Below are 10,544 nucleotides of genomic sequence, written 5' to 3'. Positions count from 1 at the left end.
GACAGTAGCCAATCTAATCTATCCCTATGGCCCTGTTTTTCAAAATGTATCTATTTGGATTTTGCCTATCGGATAGGATTAAATGTATAGAATGAATAGAACGGACAAATCATTGACTTGAATGGGGACTCTTGTTCTGGTCATTCTATTTCTATGCATTTTATCTTGTCTGATAGCCGAAATCCGGATAGGTAACTTCTGAAAAGACTGGGACCAGGAAACCACAGACAGGGCACAGGAATGGCTGTGTGTGGAACTAATAGCCACAATTACAGGTCAAATGTCACTGTAATAAACATAACGGAGAGGCTCATTCAAGGAAGGCACTCACGGGATTGGTCGCACGCCTCTCATTCCCATGGATGAGGTCGCCAGCCTTATCAGGACCTTATCACTCACACCTCTGGGCTCTGCCGCAGAACCTGTCAATCCTTTTCTGAGAACCAGTTTCTAGCTTCTGTCCCCCCCTCTCTCCTTCTCTATATCTGTCTCACTGTATCTGAAAGGTCTAGAAGGGAGCCTTCAGCAGTAATTGGTTAAGGTGCTGTCATAGAGTGCATATATTTTTTTGTTCAATCAATGAGAAAGGAAGAATAATATGATTTATAAAATATGGCTAATACATGCTACAAAGAGGTAACCTTATTTTATTTTATTATTTTTCTTTTTACACACATATATACAGTACGGGTCAAAAGTTTGGACACACACTCATTCAAGGGTTTTTCTTAATTTTTACTATTTTCTACACTGTAGAATAATAGTGAAGGCATCAACACTATGAAATAACATATATGGAATCATGTAGTAACCAAAAAAGTGTTAAACAAATCAAAATAAATGTTATATTTGAGATTCTTCAAAGTAGCCAACCTTTGCCTTTTTGACAGCTTAGCACACTCTTGGCATTCTCTCAACCAGCTTCATGAGGAATGCTTTTCCAACAGTCTTGAAGGAGTTCTCACATATGCTGAGCATTTAGACATTTACATTTTTGCAAATGTATATATTTTATATATTTACACAAGTATTCAGATCCTTTGCTATGAGACTCGAAATTGAACTCAGTTGAATCCTGTTTCTATTGATCATCCTTGAGATGTATATATCCTTGTTTATTCAATTGACTGGACATGATTTGGAAAGGCACACACCTGTCTATATAACGACCCACAGCTTACAGTGCATATCAGAGCAAAACCAAGCAATGGGGTCGAAATAATTGTTCGTAGAGACATGTCTGCAGCATTGAAGGTCCCCAACAACACAGTGGCCTCTATCATCCTTAAATGGAAGAAGTTTGGAACCACCAAGACTCTTCCTAAAGCTGGCCGCCCGGCCAAACTGAGCAATCAGGGGAGAAGGGCCTTGGTCAGGGAGGTGACCAAAAACCTGATGGTCTCTCTGACAGAGCTCCAGAGTTCCTCTGTGGAGATGGGAGAACCTTCCAGAAGGACAGCCATCTCTGCAGCACTCCACCAAATCAGGCCTTTATGGTAGAGTGGCCAGACGGAAGCCACTCCTCAGTAAAAGGCACATGACAGCCTGCTTGGAGTTTGCCAAAATGCACCTAAAGAACTCAGGCCATGAGAAACAAGATTCTCTGGTCTGATGAAACCAAGATTGAATTCTTTGGCCTTACTGCCAAGCAGAACGTCTGGAGGAAACCTGGCACCATCCCTACGGTGAAGCATGGTGGTGGCAGCATCATGCTGTGTGGATGTTTTTCAGTCGCAGGGACTGGGAGACTAGTCAGGATCGAGGGAAAAAATTACAGAGCGAAGTACAGAGAGGTCATTGATGAAAACCTGCTCCAGAGCGCTCAGGACCTCAGACTGGGGCGAAGATTCACCTTCCAACAGGACAAAGACCCTAAGCACACAGCAAAGACTACGCAGGAGTGGCTTCGGGGCAAGTCTCTGAATGTCGTTGAGTGTCCCAGCCAGAGCCCAGGCTTAAACCCAATCGAACATCTCTGGAGATGTGAAAATAGCTGTGCAGCCGCGCTCCCCATCCAACCTGACAGAGCTTGAGAGGATCTGTAGAGAAGAATGGGAGAAACTCCCCAAATACAGGTGTGCCAAGCTTGTAGTGTAGTGTCATACCCAAGAAGACTCGAGGCTGTAATCGCTGCCAAAGGTGCTTCAACAAAATACTGAGTAAAGGGTCTGAATATTTATGTAAATGTCATATTTCAGTTTTTTATATATATAAAATGTGCAAACATTTCTAAAAACCTGTTTTTGCTTTGTCATTATGGGGTATTGTGTGCAGATTGATGAGGGGGAAAAAAACAATTTAATACATTTTAGAATAAGACAGTAACGTAACAAAATGTGGAAAAAGTCAAGGGGTATGAATACTTTGAATGCACTGTATAACATTATATTGTTTGCAAGAATTGTGTAAAATAATTTAAATGGAAAAACTGTCAAGTTTTGAATTCAGCTTTGTTTTGTGTATGAGTTCATAAACCATGTGCCATGGAATCGGTACATCGAAAATCTCTTCCCAACTATATTGCAATCTATATGGCACAGCTGTCTATTTTTTGGGCCTTAAATGAAACTGGTATACTTTTTTATCTAGCACAATTTTATTTTGCCAAGATTGGTCTTTAATTCAGGGCCGACAGACAAGTTCCTTACTTTCTTCCCCTTCCACTTGCCTCTTCCATTTTTGCAGTAACGCTGCTATTAGTTGGTTGTAGTTTTAAGTAGAGCAGACATTTCCATATCTTTTAGTTAGCTGCATGTGTGACATAAGTTCACCAGTCCTATTTATCATATCATTTACAAAGATTATACAGTTCTTAAACATTTTTCCCCACAATATACAGTATATATAGTTTTTTTTATCAATTAGTATATTTGAGTTTAACCATAATATTTGTTCTGTCTTTTCTGGTGGATTAAACTGAAATTGCTTTTAAAAAATAGTTTTTTTAAATAGCAATATTTTGGAGATGATTGCATTTTCAAATAACCGAAAGTCAGAAGTTGTAATCTAAATAAAGGGAAAAAGGCCATTCTTGAACATGGGGTGAGACTGAAGCCTTTAGTGAGAGTCTAATGTTTTAATAGAATTATTTCTGCCCTCCAAATTCATAATATAAATAGGGCCATTTAATTTTGTCTGGTTTACCGTTCCAAATAAAATTGAATCTTTTTTTCTCACATAATTAAAAAAACAAGTAGCTAGGTGGAGGAAAGGCCATAAGCAAATAGATATGACTACAGGTATTTCCCTTTCCATGGTAGCAAGATCTTATCTATTTTTGCTCACTTTCTATGAACATGTATTGTAGTGAGATCATTTCTTTCCTTCAGGATATGTAAACCGAGCATGTCCATTTCACCGTCAGACTAGTTTATTGGTAAACTACATGCTAATGGAATAGTGATATTATTTAATGATCCAATGCATAATATAGAACACAGCATAATTTGGTTGAAATCCAGAAAGGTTAGAAAAATGATCTAGATCCTGAGTCTGGAGGATTCCCTATTGCAGATTAAAAGAAGACATGAATCATCAGCGTACAGTGACACCTTTGTTTTTAAGCCCTGGATTTCCAGCCCCTTGATATTATTGTTGGATCTGATTTTAATAGCTGACATTTCGATGGCCTTAATAAATAGACATGATGATAGTTGACAACCTTGTTTGAAAGTTTAATAGGTTCTGAGAAGTGTATATATTTTTTTACTATTTTACACCTAGGGTTAATATACATAACTTTAACCCATTTTATAGGAGATTCTCTAAAATTGAAATATTCCAGGAATTTTATAAATAAATTCCAGTCGTACTGGAAAGCCTTCCAGTCGTATCAAAAGCCTTTTCAAAGTCAGCTATGAATACCAGGCCTGGTTTCCCAGATTTTTCAGTGTTCTATTGTTTCTAGTACTTGTCTTATATTATCTCCAATGTATCGTCCATGTTAAAAACCTGTTTGATTAGGATGAATAATATCCAACAATACCTTTTTAATTCTATGCGCCATTGTCACGGCTGTTTGTAGAGACGGACCAAGGCGCAGCTAATGTTGAGTTCCACATAATTTATTAATAGCGAAACTTAGCCAAAACAAGAAACAAACCGTGACTACAGAGGTGCTACATACACTAACTCAAAATACAAAAATGCAATATCCCACAAAACACAGGTGGGAACAAACACTACTTAAATATGATCCCCAATTAGAGACAACGATTACCAGCCGCCTCTAATTGGGAATCATACAAATCACCAACATAGAAAATAAACCTAGAACCCCACATAGAAATAATAAACTAGAACACCCCCCAGTCACGCCCTGATCTACTCCACCATAGAAAATAAAGGCTCTATTTGGTCAGGACGTGACAGCTATGCATTTTGCTAGAATTCACAACACTGAAGAGTAAGGGGCCTTAAAAAAGTATGGACTGGATCTTTATATTTACCACTTTGGTCCTGTTTCAGTAATAATTAAATCAGACCATCTTGTTGAGTGTCTGATAATCTACCATTTATAGGTGGTTAAAACATGCTAATAATGGTCCTCTGAGTACATCACAAAAGGTTTGGTATACCTCAACAGGTATGCCATCCAGCCCTGGAGTTTTCCCAGACTTAGAGGCTTTAATTGCATCAAGAAGTTCCTCCTCTGTAATTTGGACAACACATGAGTCTTTCTGTACAGCTGTTCATTTTACAATTTTAATAGAAAAATAATCCTTACAATTAACTTCGGTTAGTGGAGAAGTCTGAAATTAAAAACATATGCTTCTTTCAAAATATAGTTTAGTGATTTATACGTGACTTTGTAGGGAGTGATGGTTGCTGATAATGGGCCTCTGTACGCCTATGTAGATATTCAATTAAAAATCTGCCATTTCCAGCTACAATAGTCATTTACAACATTAACAATGTCTACAGTCTATTTCTGATCAATTTGATGTTATTTTAATGGACCAAAAATTATCGTTTCTTTCAAAAACCAGGAAATTTCTAAGCGACCGCAAACTTTTGAACAGTAGTGTAACTTTTGAACGGTAGTGTATACATTAAAAATCTTGCATAACTTAATTTATTTCCACAATTAACTAATAATATGCGTAATAATAGAGGAAACTTTATTTGTTGCAAGCTACCAACTACATGCTGATGACTTGTTTTTCATTCTAAACTAAAAACATACCTCGTTCCGAGTTTCTAAAAGCGCAAGCTTCCTCTTCATGAGTTCCATGAAATAACTGTTTTTTTCTGTCCTGAATATTGAGACTTTTTTTCTTGAGCATGTTTTTTCTCTGTCAAGGAGCACTGCCATCTAACCAGACTATCTCTCTCTACCTTCCCATTTCAGTGGAGTGAAATGACTTCCACTAGCCCCTTCCTCCTCCAAGCACACACACACACACACACACACGCACGCGCACGCACGCACGCACGCACGCACACACACACACACACACACACGCACACGCACGCACGCACGCACGCGCGCGCGCGCACGCACGCACGCACGCACGCACACACACACACACACACACACACACACACACACACACACACACACACACACACAGTCATTCTACTCTAAATTGGATGGAGACACTGTCATGCGATATTTACATAAGTAATAATGGGCTGGTGTTCCTGAGGGTAGTCAGTCAACAGAGTGGCTCCTATCTCACTGCACGGCCTGCTGGGTAATTGCTATTTTGGCACTGAAGAGCTGCCTGGGCCTTGTCTCCCTGTGTGTGTGTGTTTGTATGTATGTATGTGTATGTGTGTTTGTTTGTTTGTGAGACAGAGTACGTTTGCAAGTGTGTGTATGAGTGAGTTTTATTTTCGAGAAAGTGTCTCCTTAGACCTGAACCAACCTCCGTTCCATTTGCAGCACATGTCTGGAAGGCTGTTGTGTTTAGGTCCAGAGGGGACAGCATCTGTCCACCAGAGCTCTTGAGTTTGGTTTTGGAGCTGGAATCATGTTTGCTGTTTGCACATTCTTTTCCATAGTGCAAGGGTGTAAATGTGGGTGTGTGTATGCATTCTAGTTGACGAGATTCTGTGTGTTTTTGGGTGGGTGTCGATTTGAATATGTCTATTTACTGGCTTGCCCGTGTGTGTGAATATGTTTATTGTGATGATGTCTGTGCAGGTGTTTTTCATGCTGGTTTGAGAGAGAGAGAGATGGTGTGTGTGCCCTCCCAAGGTGCTGTAGACAGCTCTGTCATCCTCTGTGTAACTCAATAAGCCCTGACTGCTGGCATGGTGCTGTGGGACGCCATGGCAACACCGACTCAATTGAAATCACCTCTGGTCATTACCATGTGCAGCACCATCTTACCTTCCCACCCGACTAACCTCCTTCTGGTTCCACACACACCCTCAGGACGAGAAGATGGTCACGGTTCAGATATTTTCAGGCAGCAGGCTTGCTTCCACCACCACCATCCCTAGAAGTCATCTCTGATCTGATTAGCCAGGTTTCCACAACATGACCTTCACCACGTCCTCTCTACTTATATCCAAGTAGAGGGGACAGATTACAACTATGAAGCAAGAGAAAAGTCTTCATCCAGTTCCATTGGTAGCAGAGTTGACATTAACTCTGTTCCCAAATCACTCTGTCTGTCCTGTCAACCACACTCAGCCGTGCCAAACGTGTCATGGCAAGAGGTGTTCACAATTTCAGTCCATGTCTGCTCTCCTTGTGAGTGAGCACCGTTAAAACTCAATTTCCAAAGCTCCCAGAGGAAAATGATCTGGGAAAGACTAATGACCCGCTAAATCCGGATCCTCTGTCCTCTCTTTCGATTCCCTGGGAGAGAGCTGGATCTCTGGGATAGGAAGAGAGCTGTGCAGCATCTGACACCAGGCCATAAAAAGACTTACCGACGCCTTAAATCATTTCCCCCAGAGTGGTTATTCCCTGCTGCCACTGCCAAATGTCTCTTTTTCATGTCATCTTTTACATAAAGCTTGAAAACCTGCCCAAAGTTAAGGCTGATTTGTAGTTGTGTGTTGATACTTTAAGCACTGAGTGAATGTGCTGTACTGACATTTAAACACGTCCCTGACAGGAACTTCATCTCACGCTGACACAAGATTTACCGGGTCATTAACCCGCTCTTAACACCACAAAGTGTTACTTCTGCAACAAAATGGGACAGATTAGTTAGATCTTCCATATAGACAAGGATGTGGGTGGATTTGAAATGGAGACACATTGGATGTGTAGCCTACACTACAGCGAGTGATGGAGACTTCACTTCTCCATATGAAGGGTTCTTACTGTGATATATACAAAAAACAATGACAAAGACAAAAAACTATATATATACTGTATATTGTAAGGCTGCTGGTGCCTGTAAGTACTTGAAGTCTATTTAATATGACAAAATGGCCCCTCAACGCCTCACGGACGTGTCTGGCGAACATACACGCAGTCCTGTTAGGGTGTGACCAAAGGCCTGTGGTGGCTCGTAACGACCGCTGACCACTAGGCAGGGGAGGAGAGGGGGGTGCCAGGGGTGGGGAAAGGCCAGATCACACTGCACCGGTTGGGGGGAGAGGGTGGGTAGTAATTGGAGATACATTGAATAGCAGCATAGAATTTTAAGTGTTAGCCATTGTATGGATACAATGTTTTAGGTATCGTAAGCTTTTATTTGCAGAATAAATACATTAAAGAGATCACAAGTTTGTGGTTTGCTGGACAACAACAGGCAACAGGTAAGGATAGTAAATGTGGAATTGTTGTTTCAGAGTCAAACTGTCTCCATGCTTCAGTTTAAACAGACATTGTCAGACTGAAATCCACAGAACCGGTATTTGATGTCTTGTGTGAAGATGTGATTAAATCCATCCCTGCAGTGAGTGAGACATGTTGCGTGAGCTACAGAGATGAGAGCATCTTATCCTGTCTCGGTTACTGACACACTGCTGGGTTGGTGGTTTATACTCTCTCTCCTTCTGCTTCTTTCATCTTCTCATCCTCTTCCCTCCTCTTCTCCAAATCCCACACACCTGACCTCCAGGGGCTATCTCACTGACAGCTTTCCAAGGGAACACCACATGAGGCTGGGGTCCGAAGGCGGTACCCCTGGGGGTCAGCTCTCCACAGGGCTCAGGGCTTCAGCCCTGCTTCAGTGAGGTAGGCTCAGCCTGGAATCAGCTAAGACTATGACCAAATCTGTTTTAGCCCAGGGAGAGGGGGATTTTGGAGGGGCGGGTTGCTCAGTTGACAATTAAAGGAAACTGCAACACACAAACAAAGGGAACACACACAGCAGCGGCTGTGAGTGTGTGAGTTGAGATTTGTTTGTGTGTGTGTGTGTGTCTGATTGGCACACAATGCAGATGTGTGGGCAGTAGGTGCCATCTGGTGAAAGCCGAGTGGGATGAGGAGGGAGGAAGGAGGAGGAAGGGTGGGCTGCCACTTTAGAAAAAGCGCCTTATCGTTTGATGAGAGGATAAAGGAAATGATCAGAGTGTAATCAATCAAAAAACCTGTGACACAAATGAACGAAGACAAGAAGCCCCCACTCTCTCACCCCTCCCTTCCCCACCTCGTCTCAGCAGTGGCCCCGCCCGTTCGTCAATAGGCCCCTTCGTTGGCAGCAACCACGAACTTCGCCACCATTGGTCGAGCTTGTGAAAAGACTCCAGGTTTTATGGTTGTGTGGCTTGTCGTTAGGGGAAAATGGAAAGCTGCCATTCAGGTCGTGACGGGTGTCGGACAATCAATGTTGGAACTTAGTAAGTGGCCAATCTCGAGGAACGCCAGATGCTACGCCGAGTTCATGTGGATCAGGATGTTTTCTCCGGAGCAAACATATCCCTACAAAGACACAGTATGCCCTCCCTGGAGACCCCCCGACCCCCCCCCCCACACACACACACACCATAAGTCCAATATTCACCCACCCTCCACCCTCCACCCATCCACTCCATCCCTATCCAACACAGTCACCTTCCTTCCTCCTGATCTAATGCCATTTCCTTGAGTAGTCCAAGAGTAGCCCTAAATAGCAGCCCATACTGCCTGATAATGAAAAAAACAAACAAAAGGTACTGGACCTATCTAAACACAGGGACAAAGACTGCTTTATAGAGAATGAGATCACTCACAATGAAAAAACTCATGAGCGTTTCCGAAACTGCCATTCCAAACTTTATGGAACTCTGGGGGTGGTATTAGTCTATAGTTCCAAACTTTATGGAACTCTGGGGGTGGTATTAGCCTATAGTTCCAAACTTTATGGAACTCTGGGGGTGGTATTAGCCTATAGTTCCAAACTTTATGGAACTCTGGGGGTGGTATTAGCCTATAGTTCCAAATTTTACGGAACTCTGGGGGTGGTAATAGCCTATAGTTCCAAACTTTATGGAACTCTCGGGGTGGTATTAGCCTATAGTTCCAAACTTTATGGAACTTTGGGGGTGGTATTAGCCTATAGTTCCAAACTTTATGGAACTCTGGGGGTGGTATTAGCCTATAGTTCCAAACTTTATGGAACTCTGGGGGTGGTATTAGCCTATAGTTCCAAACTTTATGGAACTCTGGGGGTGGTATTAGCCTATAGTTCCAAACTTTATGGAACTCTGGGGGTGGTATTAGCCTATAGTTCCAAACTTTATGGAACTCTGGGGGTGGTATTAGCCTATAGTTCCAAACTTTATGGAACTCTGGGGGTGGTAATAGCCTATAGTTCCAAACTTTATGGAACTCTGGGGGTGGTATTCGCCTATAGTTCCAAACTTTATGGAACTCTGGGGTGGTATTAGCCTATAGTTCCAAACTTTATGGAACTCTGGGGGTGGTATTAGCCTATAGTTCCAAACTTTATGGAACTCTGGGGGTGGTAATAGCCTATAGTTCCAAACTTTATGGAACTCTGGGGGTGGTATTAGCCTATAGTTCCAAACTTTATGGAACTCTGGGGGTTGTATTAGCCTATAGTTCCAAACTTTATGGAACTCTGGGGGTGGTATTAGCCTATAGTTCCAAACTTTATGGAACTCTGGGGGTGGTATTAGCCTATAGTTCCAAACTTTATGGAACTCTCGGGGTGGTATTAGCCTATAGTTCCAAACTTTATGGAACTCTGGGGGTGGTAATAGCCTATAGTTCCAAACTTTATGGAACTCTGGGGGTGGTATTAGCCTATAGTTCCAAACTTTATGGAACTCTGGGGGTGGTATTAGCCTATAGTTCCAAACTTTATGGAACTCTGGGGGTGGTATTAGCCTATAGTTCCAAACTTTATGGAACTCTGGGGGTGGTATTAGCCTATAGTTCCAAACTTTATGGAACTCTGGGGGTGGTATTAGCCTATAGTTCCAAACTTTATGGAACTCTGGGGGTGGTATTAGCCTATAGTTCCAAACTTTATGGAACTCTGGGGGTGGTATTAGCCTATAGTTCCAAAAACTGAAAATATTGTATCAAAACAAACCAGACTACTGCATAAAATTAGTCATTTAGTGAACAACTAGTGGGATTGATGATCAGGCATAGGTCTGCCTGTGCTGTGTTCTTAAAGATTTCC

This window comes from Salvelinus fontinalis, chromosome 33 (genome assembly GCF_029448725.1).
Source record: "Salvelinus fontinalis isolate EN_2023a chromosome 33, ASM2944872v1, whole genome shotgun sequence".
In the NCBI taxonomy this organism is placed as follows: Eukaryota; Metazoa; Chordata; class Actinopteri; order Salmoniformes; family Salmonidae; genus Salvelinus; species Salvelinus fontinalis.
This window is presented reverse-complemented; position numbering follows the sequence as displayed.